Here is a 15479-nt window from a genome sequence, read left to right as displayed (position 1 = left end):
TGATGTTAACCATCATTTCTGCAGCTCCCAATCCTTTGTGATCTGCTTTGCCTTCCGCTGAGGCTCCTCCAGCCTCTTGTGTGTTCTTTCCTCAGTATTTGCCCTGCCTTCTGTCATCTTCCTCATCATTGCTGAACACCACCACTATTTTCAGCTTCATTTGGTATCATTCTGCTTCAAAATGTCCTTTCCCAAGACAAAGATGAGCACAGAAGCACGGTCTATTGGTTTATACTGCCTTCCAAATAAGCCTGGCCTAAATCCCCCATAGGCACGCTTGGGATATGGGACTGGTTATGCTAGTCCTAAAAACTCTAGGCACCACTGCCTTCCCTCAGCAGCTCCTTCCCTTGAGATGCCAACAGCTAACAGAGGTTTTGCTAAATTTGCCTTCCCTTCCCCAGCCCAGCAAAGCACAGACACCCCTCCAAGTGAGGGGTCTCAATGCCCTGAAGCCCGCTCCCCTCGAGGTCTCCTCAAGGAAGGGGACAGCAGGCACAAACCTGGAAATGAAGAAGATCCAAAGGGTTGGAGGCCCAGCAAAAATGCTGTATAGGATAATCAAAAGGGACAAAAGGTGAGTGTACACACACATGTGCACACACAGGCATGAACAAATGGGGAGGGTGGGTTAAGCAGATTCAGGATCCATCTCTTGCTTTTTATTCATCAGTGCTCAAGCACTAATAAGTCATGGCACAAAGTTTTGTTCCCCTGTTCCACTATGCCCATTCCAAGATACTCATCACAATGGTTTTCCCCTGTGACAAGAGTCTTATAACAAGATGAGACCCACGCTGGGGACTCCAACTTTTTGGAGCAGATGTGTGAGGCTGAAATGACCTCCTCAGTGTCCACTGCAGATATTTGCATCCAGTCTTTTGTGCAGGCAGAACCCGGCAGAAGGTGCCACCTCCATCAGGCAAGGCACGAGGTCCTGGCCTGGAAATACCTTTCCATGGCCTGCAGTCAGCAGGAATAGCAAAGAACTGTCCCCAGTGTTTATTTGACAGTGGTCCTGGTCAAGGCACCAGGCTGGAGTCAATACTGCTCACGCTGCCTGGAGATCCACAGAAGGAAAAGAACCAGGTTACCTTGTTGAAAACTTCCATTACATGGTAAAAGGGTCTGGAAGACATCCTTGGGAACCTTGACCATAACTACACCTACCCCACATCAGCTTACAACTCCTAAGGACTGAGGCTCACAAGACTTTACAGGTGACAGTCACTCTTGAGCAAGGCCTGAGCTGCTGAAATTCTATTCAAGGACACCACAGGGTGGAAGAAGGCTTGGACTGTGCCTCTTCTCACAGCAAAACCCTGTGCCTGCTCCTTATCATTTCACACATTGACAGGAATGGCATCCAGCTGGATTGAGCTTCTTCATGGGGCCAGAGAAAAAGCAGCTGCAAAAGTTGAGAGAAAGCTCCTTTTCTGTCTTCCTCAAACACCAGGATGTGCAGAAAGGTGAGAGCCTGGTCTTTTGGGTGAGCTTCTGGAGAGCTGATGGTGAAAAACACCCAGCCCCTGACACCACCCTCATCTCAGAAACCAAGTGAGGATTCAGGCAGCCAGTTCCATAGGTCACTCAAGGGAGCAGGAAGAGAAATAAAGTTTGTTCCCACAAGGGGCTTACACAGACACCACTGTCAGGGAAATGACACTCTAGCTTCATCCCTGTGAAGTGGGGAAGAGGATAATTTGACACTTCCTGGAGCAACAGTCCAAGGAACAGAGATCCAGGGGACAGGTTTCCTCCAGAGAGCTCTGCAGCACATGCACAGGAAGGACAGTCAAGGGACTAGGATACCTCAAATGTAAAGAACATGAACAGGACAAAGCAAGTGAAACAAATCTGCTCTCCTGGCCTGCTCATACTGCACTGCACATGGGATCAAAGCAGACACAGCCACTCAGCTCCACTGGCAAAGGGATCCTCTCCTGTGTGGAGAAAAATCCCCAGAGAACAGCTCCAAAATCCCAGCCAAAGCCCAGCATTGGCACTGAGGAGAAGAGAAGACTTCTGCTAAAAAGCATTGTGAGAATTATGTGCCATACTGCAGTACAGTTCTGTTCTTGGGGGTTTGTTTGTCTTTATAAACTTTTGCATCAGATAGAGAGGTAAATTTAATTTTTTTAATCTTCCTTACAATATGTACCTTTCTCACTATGGTTATAATCGCCACAGCTACTAGGAAAAAACCAGGGATTAGCAAGTCTGTTTGAACTACTGATAACGACAGAAAAGCACACCACATAGTCCTTTGATTTCCAGTTTGAGCAATATCCTGAGTCTGAACATTTCACATGGGTGTATTTTCCCCCCTTCCTCCTCCAAGCACGACATTCAAACACCCAGAGGTTATCACACACAGAGCCAGTATTAAGCAGCCTCTCAGGATATGAATGCCATGGGCTCAGGGCAGATTGCTGTAGTCTTTTTCTTCTTCAGTGGACTCTGTGCTGATTCACAAGGCACATGAAGAGCTCCAGGCAAGGGCAGGACTCCACTTTGGCACGCACCCTGCCAGGCAATGCAGCCACTGCTACTCCAAGTTCTGCTCTTAAGCTTGACCAGTGCTGCTACAAGAGAGGCCAGAAGGCCAAATTTGGCCAAAAACAAGTTAGGGGGTAACCTAATAGAGTCTAAGCAGGGTGGATGACAAGGGGCCAATCCTTACAATCATTTTCTTGACTTTCTCTTGTTTGTTTTTTTTTTTTACAGAGTTGTCTTCTTGTGTCCCAGAGCAGCCAGAGCACTGCAGCAAGTACCACCACCAAGTGCTTCATTGAACCACTGCTCTCCAAACATTTCCCTTCCACAGCTTGCCATGAAGCATCACCCACTCCCACTGCTTCAGACATGCTCTGAAGATGTCTCCTACCCTGAGCTTCCCTGTCTCCACCATTCTGGATACTCATCCAGAACCTACAGAAAGGAGATAACAAAGGAGAGAGGGAAGGTTTCCTTACATCCAGGCTCATCCCGACATGAGGAGCAATATTTTAACTCAAGTGTGTATGGGAAATCCCAAATCTTTATGAATACATTAGAGACTGAAAGAATTTTTCAGTAATCTGTTGTTCTTTGCTTTCTCTGCTCCTGCTCTATATATAATAGATGCTAGCCTACTCTCCAGCCAGAAGCACTGAGCCACTGAAATCTGAGAGAAAGCAGATCTCTCATGCACTCACTCTATTGGCACCTAGATGTAAATCCTCAGTGTTGGCTCCCCAATTAGAGAAGAACCAGCTGCAGAACAAAATAAATATATCTCTTTATCAGGTAGTTCACTTCTCTTACAGGGGTTGGACAACAGAGAACAGCCAATCTGGGGAGACAGGGATAAAAGGAATAAAAATGGTCAGTGTAGGGAACAAACTAAGCAGATCTGGCAGCTGCCTGCAAAAGGGGACAGAAACAGTTCTACTTCCAAATGGGATAACAGGACCCTCAGAAACACACAGGATAAATCCTTACCAGAGCTGTACACTCATACCTAGTGCCATCCATTCCTGTTCATGTCTGGACAATACTCTGAAGCCTGGGGAAAGGACTAATTTGAGCACAGCTCTTCACTGGGCTGATGAATCAGCTCTCCAGTGTGCATTCTCCTTAGGGAGAAAAGGGAGAACTGGCAGAGGACAGCACTGCAGAAGACAGCAATACAAGGAAACAGCTGCTGAATTTGATGCAGAAGCAGCCCATCGTGTGGGGAACATTTTGGTGCAGTGTTCTTGGCCAAAATCCTCATCCCCAGCCGAGCACATCCTCCAGCATGAAAGGAACAAGCACATTCCTTTAGGAAATTCACAGGCGTTCCAACTCCAAAGTGCTGGCACAGCAAAACCCAAGGCTCTTGGTACTGCACATGCAAGTAATAACAAGACAGAAAATATTCTGCAACACATGGCAAATATCAAGGGAAACATATATCCATGATTCTGTCCTTAGAAGGACTGCAGTTGTGTGCTCCCAAAAGTGATGAGCTTGTCACATGCCCACATCTGTATTTCATGAAACCTGTACAAGTTTGAGTATAGTTTTTGTAGCACCTTGAGGTCCACTGGCCTTAAGTCTGTACTGTTAACATCACTCACTAACCTTTCATAGAGTTAAATGCAAAATGAACTTCAAGTCTTTTCTATAAAATTATTTTATAAAATGCTTAAAAATCCTCAGAATAAAACAAGAGTATGAAGCACCAGGTAGGGCCTCTATACCCTATACATGCTCACTTCCATAGGCAAAAACATCTTCAGGAGAGGCTTCTACAGGTAAGGGATGCAGAATCAGCAGTTCAATTTCCTCCTCTCCAGGCAAAGGCCAAAACCATCCCTGGAAGTGTTCAAGGCCAGCTTGGATGGAGTCCTGAGCAACCTGGTCTAGTGGAAGGTGTCCCTGCTCATGGCAGGGGTGTAGGAATGAGATGATCTTCAAGGTCCCCTTCCAACCCCTCCCATTCCATGATGCTATTGATGATTCTGTGAAGCAAGTAACAGAAAATTACAACTGCAAATGTACACGTGCTCCAAGGGTTCTTCACACAACTCAATCTGTTCCACCAAGCAATTTTTATACTTTGAGGAACAGAAGTGGGTTTATATTCCTGTGCCAGACTGACTGGTCCTCTCCTTTTTCCTTGGAAGTAAAAAAAAAAACCCTTCTCTCAATTCTCTCAGCACAGAGATAAGGATCTAACTTCAGAGAACTGCAAGTAACTCGACCTTTTAATTTTTCCTAATGCCTCACATGTGTCCCATCAGTAGCAGAGTAACGTTTTCCTTATTTGTTCTTTTCCTGCACAGAAGAAAAGAGCTTTCAGTCTGTGTGAAAGATGATGCCTTGGGCACTCCCCATGGGTCTCTTATTGTTCACTGTAACTTATTTCTCCTGCTGGAAACTGGGGACTCATTCACCAGATTTCTCTGGTGACAGGTATAATAAGAGACAAGCAGATAACTTCTATTGCATCTCTGGACACCTGCTCTGAAAGGGTTTTCTGTTCCTGCACGCTGTTATTTGAACACATATTTGACCTTTCCAAGGCAAGCACCAGTTTTCCACAGAAAAGCCTTGGTCTGACTGAAAGGTGGTAAAAATCCACTTACTCTCCTTAAATATCTTCCAGCTCTGCCTTCATGAACTGAGAAACCAACAGCCCCAAGGACTTCTTTCCAGTCCTGAAAAACATAGGGCTTAAAGCAAACAGGGCCACACTGTTGTAATACAAATACAACTGTGGCACTGCCTATCAGGACTGTAAAAATACAGAGTCCAGTGAAGGAGTCCTGCTGGTTTTTTAATGAGTTTTTTTCCGTATGACCAAAAGGTCTATTTTCCCCAAAAAAAGTCTTGACAGGGACCTGGAAAAGCAAAGCAGCAGATTTTAAAAAAAAATTCTAAATGCTGAGCCACTGAAAACTTAGGGAGGGCTCTACAAGCACAGCAAATTCCTGAGCCTGGTGAGACTCAGGACTTGAGATGATTGTTTCCTCCAAAGTCAGCCTGAAGAGTAGAACCATAATAACAGTCTTCTAGTATTCACTCAATGGCTTTCAAACCAGTCAGTAACTATCCAAAAGGCATAAAAATTAGGTCCTGGAGAAATGGTGAAGAGGAAAACATGCCCATGAGGTTTTGGGACAGATCTTGAGTGAGGGGAGGAAGAGCAGATAAAGACAACTCCATCAGAGAGGCAGGAGAAGCAATGGGAGTGAACAAAGATGCTGGATGAAACTAAAAATCAAAGAGGTCACAAGCCACATACTTCAGCAAAGACCAGCATCCCCTGGAACAAATTCCCAAGGACCAGGATAGTCTTTGTAACCAAAAAATTTTTAAATCGAGTTTGGAAGCTTCCCTTGGAGAGAAATTACAGTTTGCACACAGATTTATGAGATGTGGGTTCATACCTGGGATAATTCCTACACCCTCTAATTTTGGCTTGTGAATTGAGAAGCAAAGGGGGGGCTCTGCAAATGGATCAGGGAATGAAAAACGGGAAGGAAAAGAAAATAAGAGAAAGTACAGAAAGAGATACAGAAGGAAACAAAGAAACCATACTGATAATGAGGAAGAATGAGTAAAAGCAGCCTAAAAAGATAAACTAAAAGTATGTATGCAATAAGTGGATTTCTTTTAGTAGAAGATGTGTGGGAGAAAATAAATGGAATAAGATAAAACAATTCTGTGCAGGAAACAGTTCTGCAGGGCAAGCAGGGGCCATGAGGGAAAATATGACAAATTTATTTGCTTTTTCTCTCAGATCACTGAGTATTTCAAAGACGACTTTTCCAAGCACACCAGAGACAGGGAGCCTGGGTCCATCTGGCCATGCAACACACTGACCAGTGTTGAGCTGAGCAGTCAGTACACAATCCCACATGACAATAAGCCAGAAAAATGCTACATATTCACCCTGACTCTTCTGGGTGACAAATCCCCTGTTCCAAGCAAAATGTTGGAGCAGATGCTCTTTTAAACTCACTTGATTCCTCTCCACGCTGCCCTGATCAATGCAGCTGTTGTTCATTTACTTTTTTTAAGCTCCATGACAAGGGAAAGCAGCGAAACTTTACCTGGACAGCAGCTCTGGGGGGGATCAGATGTGTGCAGGCATTGTGATCTATGCAGAGGGAAAGGGGACACCAGGAACAGGGACACAAAAGCAAGGGACTGCCCAGCCAGGCTCTTTCTACTGCCTTCTTTAAGCAACAGCTACAGGATCCAGTAACAACAACCAAATTAAAAGGGTTTGCCACATCATGGTGTAAGTTCAGGTCTTTATAGTCAAGAGCAGCTCAGGTGGAAAGCTGTGCAGGACAGATCAAAACATCCTGACTGATTCATTAGGCACAGAGGCTTCAAAGCAGCCTGGTTTGTCTCGTTTACAGCTCTATCAATGAAACCAATCAGCCTCCCTGAACACAGCAAGAAAGTTTATTTAGGGCAGCACAGCAGGCTCCTCTCACCTCTGCCAGGCACAGGATGGCAGCTTCCAAGGGGTGCTGGAAGGGATGAATTCCCTCACCAAGATCCAAGTCTACTCCTCTCTTTACTCTAAAAATCACACCCAGCAAAACACACAACAGAAACTTCCAAGTGGATAAACACTGCATAAAAGCTAATGGCAGCTGAGCCCTGTCTTAGGCAGAAAATGCACACAGCATCATATGCACACAAAAAGCCATAGGCAAAAACTAACTTGGGGAAAATAAGTCTGCTGAAAGTCTAAGGGAAGTAAAACCAGGCAGCTTTACTACATCCTCTTTTACTTCCACCTATATGTTTCATCCACTGAGGAAAACAAAACAAACAAAAAAAAAACGGCAAAAGACAAAAACCCTTGCAATATGCAGAGATATAAAACAAAAACATGTTTTGCCTCCCATCAATCCTAGAATCTCTTTACAACTCATGCAATACTACCCTGGATCAGCTTAGTGAGCCTCACAGTGCAGGGGGTTATGCCAAGCAGCATTCAGTCTGGAGGCATCAGAAGAAACAGAAAAAGCCCTGCTCATGTACAGATAGACTTGAACAACTCCAGAGTGACTCAAGGAGAAGGGAATAATTATTCCTGAGCACTACAGACAGCTGGCAATTTACTCACACCACATGCAGAAAGACTTTTGAGCATTCAGCAGCGCAGTCAAAGAGATTTATTCCTTCTTGTGTGTGCCTTCTCTTCCTGTGCTTCCAGTCTCTCTGCTCTTGGGAGCTCCATTATTTGTGGTAAAGTGTATTCCTTTTTAATCTACCTACTGTTTTCCAGATTCATTTCACAGCATGGATTTTAAAGTTTTAAAATCAAAGAGAAAAAAGAAAAGAAATCACAACATTTGACCATAGGAAACTAACACTACCCAAATAAGCAAGTTGGGGTTTTTTTTCCCCTTTCTCTGTATAAAATTTCTAAACACAAAGAAAGGCAATGGAAAAAAAAAAAAAAGATAAATGAACAATCAAATTCCAAAATAACAGATTTCTCCTTGTCATTTAAATTTGACAGATCTGGGTCCTGCAGTAAGACTGACTGCCTTCAAGCTCCACCAAAAAGACTCAACTGCATCCACATATCAGTAGTCTGTTTTCACACCTCCTTGTCAGCCTGAGTACAGGGTTAGGCTTTCCCTGATTCTTATTTTCCAGGTGCCACAAGAGGCTAAAATGGAACAGTACAGCCACTTCCTACACAAAGAAATTAAAAAGAAGTCAAGTGCCTCTCTATATCCATCACATTCATTTATTTCCATATAGGAAGCAAAAGATGTTTCCTTGTTATTCTCAGAGCGAACAGAAATACATGAGTAAAGACAACTTTTCCTAAGTGGATGAGAAATTTAAAAAGTAATTGCTGTTTCAGGAATGTGGAATCCATAAAACAGTATTAGTAACTAAAGGTTAAAATATCTACTGGCACATGGAAAACAGAATTCCATGCTGACAGAGCATCCCAAGTATAGCACATTCAGTGGTAAATAGCTTAAGACCACATATTCACTCCAGAGGTGACATGTAAGGGAATTGCAGTGACAGGACAAGGAGTAACCCGTACAAACTGAAAGAAGAGAAATTTAAGTTAGATATTAGGCAGAAATTCATTCCTGTGAGGGTGGTCAGACACTGGAACAGGTTGCCCAGGAAGGTTGTGGATGCCCTGGAAGTGTTCAAAGCCAGGCTGGGTGGTGCTTGGAACAAGCTGGCTCCAGGTGTCCCTGCCCATGGCAGGAGGGTTTGGAACAAGACCATCTTTAAGATCCCTTCCAACCACTGGACATTCCACGATTCTGTGATTACAGCTTTTCTTTAACAAGTTCCCAACTTCACTTTGCCCTCCAGCACAACCATCACCATGAAATATCAAATCCCAAACCACATCCAGCAAGCTGAGAAACGAGGCTGCCCCACTCTTCCCACCAAAGACCTGCATGACTCAAAATATTAAATTATACAGACCTATATAAGGGGAGTCAGAACAAAACATGGCAGAGATCCACAGGAACCACCCCTGGCTTACCCACTGCAGGGAAAGCTGCTCCAGGAGAGAGGAATTCAGGCACAGCCAGAATTCCTGGCTTCAGCAACACCTTCTGCTCACACAGCTCACCTTAGCTTCAGTGCCCCAGAGGGATGGCCAGCTCCACGTTCATGCCCTCTCCTAAATCCAGGGATCTTTCTCCAAGGGGTCTTTCCCCACTGTATCCCCAGTACAAGGCTGGCCAGGTGTGTTTGCCCACCCTGCCACCTCCAGATGTGTCCAGCTGCAGGTCAGAAGATGAGGGAGGCCGTGCTGGGAGGGCCCTGTGTGGCAGGGCAGGCTCAGGGAGAGCAGCCAGCGTGCTCTGACCACACCTCAAACCACCCCTCACGTCCTTCACCGGCCCTGCTGCAATCTCATGTTGCTTAAAATATAAATACCCCTTGGAAAAGGCACACAACCAGGGTAAAGGGCACAGGTAAAGCAAACACACAGCTGCCCTCTGGACCTCTGATGGGTTTTTTTTTTTTACGGTCACAAGGAGGGGTTATGATTCCTCATGAGTGCATTTTGCCAAGAGCCAGAATTGGCTTTTCAACCCTGTGTCCTGCCCTGACCACAGCGCTGCAGGCTCTGCTGTCACCTCCTTCCTGACCTAAATCCAAACTTTACCAGCTCTGCTGCCAGTGATTTGTCACACCACAAAGCAGCATTTCATTACAACCCCCAAACATCATTTGAAATCTTTAGAAAGCACGAACTACATATTACTTACCCATTACAATTCTATAACACACTGCTGTGAGACTTTTTCAATGTACATACTGGCAAGCAGAATATATTTTGACCCATATTCAAAGTAGTGGCTGTACTTTAGACAAAGAAAATTAGGTAAAAATAAGCAGAATGCCTTCTGAAATCAGGCACATCAACCACTACTGCAATGAGCATTTGATGCACTTCAAAGGAAAGAAATGTTTACTTTCAGCAGTGCAATAACCTGGATTTTAACTTGTGCCCAGCTCTCTAGTGACCATCATTTTAAATGCTGGTCACTAGAGATGGGCATGAGTTACTGATCTACAGGGAAGGTTTCTAGTTACTAATTTCTAGGTTTAAAGCTCTGCTTAGCAATTGATTGTTAAAAACAGCTAACTTGGCTCCTGTTTTTCTCTTGGATATAGGGACAAAACTAAGAGAAAAGGAATCTATATGTAAACTGTCCCCCCTCCCAAAACTTCTCCCCTTCCCTTCTATGCCTTGCCTCCCAGAAGGGTATTCAAAAATAGGAGATACTTACTCAAAATACAAAACAACTGAATCTATATAGATCTAAGAGGAGTCATAACAAAACCAGAGTCTCAGTGACCAAGTAACCCACACTGCCTTAACATCTGAGAGGTCTTTTCAGACAAAAAGAACAACAATATTCAGAGACTCCTTGAACCTTAACCCAGTTTCTCCTGCTATCTACACTCATCTTTCTTTCCACAGCTCAGGATGGTTGTCATATTTTTTGCTCTAAGGCAGTTTGCAACAACAGCCCCCTCTGTAAGTCCAAGTCACTCTTTAGGAATGGTAATAAAATTAAAAATAAAAAGTAACTTCATTCAGGAATCCTGAAATCAAAAGGACTTAAACATTTATCAGTGTTATCCTCTGGATAACAGAGGATTGGAAAGCAGAAAGGTGCAAGTCATTTTTGCTAGGGAATGACTTCTCTCTTCACAGGACAAATATTTTTCCAAAGCTGCTAATCCCTGGAATTGTTTTATTTTGTTTCTTCAGACCATCACAGCTATCACACAGTGTTTAATTTGGAAGCAGTGTGTTAAAAGACAATGGGAAAGTAGGGGGGGTGGGGGGAATCTCACCATACCAATCACTACCTTATTCCTTCTGCCTTGATCATAGCAGAGGAATTTTATTTCACTGAAATGGGAATAACACTGGGGGCCAGAAACAGGGGAGACAGCAAGCAGACACTTTATAGGCATTGCTCAGCTGCCTATAAACTGTTTAATGCATAATAAAAAACTTGATCACAACAATAATGACAATACCAAGGCTTACAGCACTTGCAGTTCCATAAGTATCTATCTTTCAAGGCAGAGTACTCCTACTCCTATGCACCTGCATTTTTGCAATGTCCCTTTATTACAGATTACTCAGAGACCTTCATTTCAGAGTGGATTTCAAGTCCTACAGCCATGAAATCACATCTTCAAGACAGTCAAATAATCTCAAACTGAATTAATGCACTGACCTATGGGTGTATTTGCATATTGGAACTTAAAGCATTTGGCTTTGAACACACACAGGGAGGAAGGAAAATGAAAAGATGGCTGAGGTTTGAGGATAATGCTTCTAGGTTAAAGCGCAGAGAAAAGTCACTCCTTGAACTTCTAACCAACGTTTATGGAAGAGATCTGGGTTTCTAAACATAGCACCAAGAGACGTTTTTAGATGTTTCCAACACACATCCACAACATCCACACAGGACTGGCAGATGCCACACTGGACCATTGGGAAACCAGTGCCCTTTGAGAGTGGTGGCTCCAGGCCAGGAGAAATACCACAAACTACCTAAAGGGAGATGCTCAGCCAGACAAGCTGTGCCACAAGTCTCTACAACATTTAATTAAAGCAGAGATAACAGTTTAAACCAGCCTGGTCCCTCCATCCTGTTGCCTTCCAGACAGTTCATTTGGTGGATGGGCACATGATTTCAGTGTGCAGGAAAAAAGTTGCTGTCTCAGTGTGAATATTTTTTATATTTTGCCTGGTATCAGTCTGTCTGAATAAACTTCTGAGAATAGTGAGCACAAGAGAAGGAGCACATAATAAAAACCTGAGATGCACAGGAGGAAAATAGAAGGCAACAACAGGAAAGGTCTAGGCTTTCACAACACATCAAGGGATTTATAACACTATGTCCCTCTATTACTTTGAGAGAGATCACGGCAGTTTCTCTCTCTTCAAAAAAAAGAAAATCAATCAAGCTCCAATATGAACAAGCATACATTATGAACTCAAATCCCCTCCAGATTTTAAATATCAGACATTATAGATATTAACTACCTGATATGCACACTTCATGCTTTTGGAAAGTGTTTTCTAACCTCACAGAGCCATCCTGCTCTCCAAGGCCACAATGATTGCTAATGGAAACCACCATGATATGGTGAACAAAGCTGACATCTTGTAGACTCCAAATACTCTGCCTTAATTTACTTGAATGCTTTATAAGTTTACTCTGCTCAGTGGCAAGAACTTTAATCTCAAGCATATGTTAGCAATGAAACAGGTCAAAACAAAATATGTCCATTTCTGATCTACAGAAAAACACTATGCCAGGAGGAAATGGTTTTGTTCCCCTTTGGGCTTCATAACTTTCCCCAACACATTTGTCTTAGTCAAAAGTACATTTAATACAAAACAGAAATTAATGTTCCAAAGTCTGAAATGAAACCTTGTCAGGAAAGCAAATCACTGCCAATGGGAAGGACCACGTAAAAATTAGTTTGAACACTCCAATTTCTTCTGACTTCTGTTGTGAGCAATGCCCAGCAACCAAAACACTATGCCCATACAAAAAGAATCAGCCCTGACTGAAATTTGATTTTTGACCCGATTAAATTCCTCCTCCCAAAATAACCTCTCATTAAAGAACTAAAAAAGCAGCAGTCGAGAACTGGCCAACATAACCAAAATCTTTAGTGGTTAGCACAGCCCCTTCCACATGCAGAAACTCTCACTTCCATCACAAGAACTGCAAAGCTGTCTGTGATAAGTTAACAACTGAACAAGTTTCAAGATAGGATTTCCACATAAATTAGGACTGCGTCCAGACCCGAGGCAGAAAACTAGGACTCCCAAAAAAAGGAAGAGATAATGGATCTTAAAAAATGGGCAGGAGCTCTTAAATGGCTGTAGGAGCCCTCCATGGAGCAGGCTGAGCCTCTTGGCCTCTGACAAAGCAGCACCAAGCCCTGGTGGGACACGGGGGGAAGAAGCAGCAGAAACAACTTCATGAGTTCCTAGTGGAGAAAATAAAGAATTTGACAAACAACACATTCAGGATGCGACAGATCCCAAGAAAGCAAGGCCGGCAGAGATGTGCCACAGGAATTCAGAATAAGACAGGCAACAGCAGTCCCAGAAAGCAACAGGTTGAACAGAAGATGCTGCACAGGCCCCACAGCATCTCCCTGGCACATTCCTCTCCTCCAAGCCAGACCATCCCTAGACCTGCTGGCTTAGTTCACAGCTGAAAAAACAGCAGTGGCTGCCCAAAAGTGGACCTGCTACATTCAGGCTGCCTACAGATGAACTTGGCAGAGAACAGCAGCCCTCACCCCAGGGCAACATGAATGTTAAATCCAAGAAAAAACAGAAATAAAGGCCATTTTCACCCCCTTCATGCTCCTTATCTTTCCCCCACACACAACTTGTGCCAAAAAATGGTCAGGGGTGCATGAACAGGAAAGAAACCTGAAGAAAACCTGATCTGAGTATACTGGAAGCATAAAAAGGAAGCCCACGAAGATGAAGTGTTGCCAGTACAATTGCTGCATCTGTCATGCTGTGCAGCATTAAACTTACCTGCTTGTTACTGTGATCTGGCAACTGATTCTAAATGCCTAAAAAAGGGCCCTGACAAAACCCACAATAGGTGGGATGAAACAAGGAAGAGAAGGAGTAGGATGTGAACAAGAGAAAATTATACCAAGATAAGTTGGAGATGCACAATTTCACCTGTCTGAGAAGATCCACCCCTCTCTAGAAGACATACAAGTTAAAATTCCAAGCAAAAAAGCTCAGTGCAGGGAAAAAAAAAAAAGTTTGTAATCAGGTTGTATTTTCTTGATGCTGCTGGAACTTGTTAAGCACCACTGCTGTCAGCCAGACACCCCTGCAGAGAGGACCTGTATCGGTGTAGTGGGGATTTTAATTTGTGTAACAACTATTTGCAGGTTTAGAAGCACACAGCTAATGAGGACTCACTGGCTATCCACAGCAAATATGTACTGTGGAGTGCAGGTAACTGGCTTTCTGCTGCTCACACCCTCTCTCATACATGTAATTCCACCAGGTTTGTGAACTCCAAACACTACATTATCTGCAAAACAGAGTCTTCCAAGGTGGAGGGTCCATTTACCTCTCAATAACATCCAAAATGCTTCCAGTGGACAGAACCCCATCTCAATGTTGTTAATTAAGGCAGGAACACAGCAGGGTGCCCCTCTCAGAGCATCTGGCATTTTGAAAACCTGCAAATTACAGATTCCCCCAAGAGCTACTGAGTTATTCAATGGAAGTTCAGTTTCTCTTAGTCCTGCCTGCCCTATGTAGGCCCCATAGCCAGCAGCAGAAGACCGAATCTCCTTGTGCTCAGGAGCCAAGCTGTGCCTCATTTACACTAGAAATACACACATTTTTGATGCTTTATTGATACACAGCTGATGAGAGCTCAGCACTGCCAAGGTGACATGCTGGTCATGGCTGGGAAGAAGCTCCAAGAACAAGATGCTCCACTTGCACTTCCTTGCATGGAGCATCCCAGACCGCCCGTGTTTTACCAACACACAGAGACCACATGTCCTGCCAAATAATTTCAGGCTCACCACGCACCAAAGGAATCAATTTAGGAAGCTGGATGGTATTTCTTTTCAGCTCACACAGAGTGACAGACCATCACAGTCCATAAATTTTCTGGTACTTCATCTCAGCTGCTTGCTAGCGAAGCGTTCGCAGGTGCAGGGAGCCAGGAACTTGACTCAGATTTTAATTCAGTGCTTATGGTTCTGCAAAACTCCTTCAGCACCCACCAGCTTTGTGCAGTGGCTGCAATACCAAAAAGGCAAGCAGGACTGTGTTGAAGAGAGAACCAGCACCTGCATTTAAATTCTGTGGGCACTTACCCGGCCTTTCAGCTTTTGTTTAGTGAGCTCCATGCATTCCTGGTAGTTACAACTCTCCTTTGGCTGGCCATCAGGAATTCATTGTGCCACAGAAACTCACTGAGAGCCCAAAGGCTGAAAAAAATAGCAAGCTGAAGGCACCATGGTGGTTCTGGTGCACCTGTTTTGAGGCTGATCTCTAAGGTCACCACCTTCAAGGCTTTGCTCCAGGTTCTCCATGGAACACACACGGATTGCCAGCTTTGCTCCAGGTTCTCCATGGAACACACACGGATTGCCAGTGAATTGCTTCACGTTCTCAGAGAGGAAGGTAACAAGCAGCCCCTATCTGAAAGGAGCACTTGACAGCAAAGCAAAAATACCAGTATCCTTCCAGGGTCATTTGATCTGACAGTCAGTGCTGGAATTCACAGCACGTGAGGCTCCAGGAGTGGAGCAGGGCTGGAACACAAGTCTCTCCCAATATAAAATTTCAGACTGTGCAGCTAAAGGAGATTTCCATAAGTCACCTAACCCAGCTGTCCCCAACCTTTGACAGCAAAGCTGCTCCATCACCTTTTACTTCTCTT

The 15479-nt window shown here is 44.1% G+C and overlaps 1 protein-coding gene across 8 annotated transcripts in view; it reads right to left on the bottom strand.

Annotated features, from left to right (window-relative positions):
* Positions 1 to 15479, bottom strand: part of AGPAT3 (1-acylglycerol-3-phosphate O-acyltransferase 3) — an 86202-nt gene that overhangs the window by 59802 nt on the left and 10921 nt on the right. For 2 of the 8 annotated variants that reach the window (XM_039729300.1, XM_039729302.1), the window contains exon 1: positions 9116 to 9333. The exons of 3 other annotated variants lie outside the window; for them this stretch is intronic. The gene's annotated coding sequence lies outside the window, so the exon portion shown is untranslated. Of the gene's footprint in view, positions 1 to 9025; positions 9045 to 9115; positions 9334 to 15479 lie in introns of those variants that run through there. 3 more of the 8 variants (XM_039729294.1, XM_039729295.1, XM_039729298.1) reach the window with 2 other exon arrangements.

This window comes from Passer montanus, unplaced genomic scaffold (genome assembly GCF_014805655.1).
Source record: "Passer montanus isolate IOZ18808 unplaced genomic scaffold, ASM1480565v1 scaffold69, whole genome shotgun sequence".
Lineage (NCBI taxonomy): Eukaryota > Metazoa > Chordata > Aves > Passeriformes > Passeridae > Passer > Passer montanus.
Note: the sequence above shows the minus strand (reverse complement) of the source record. Positions and strands in the feature narration are given on the sequence as shown.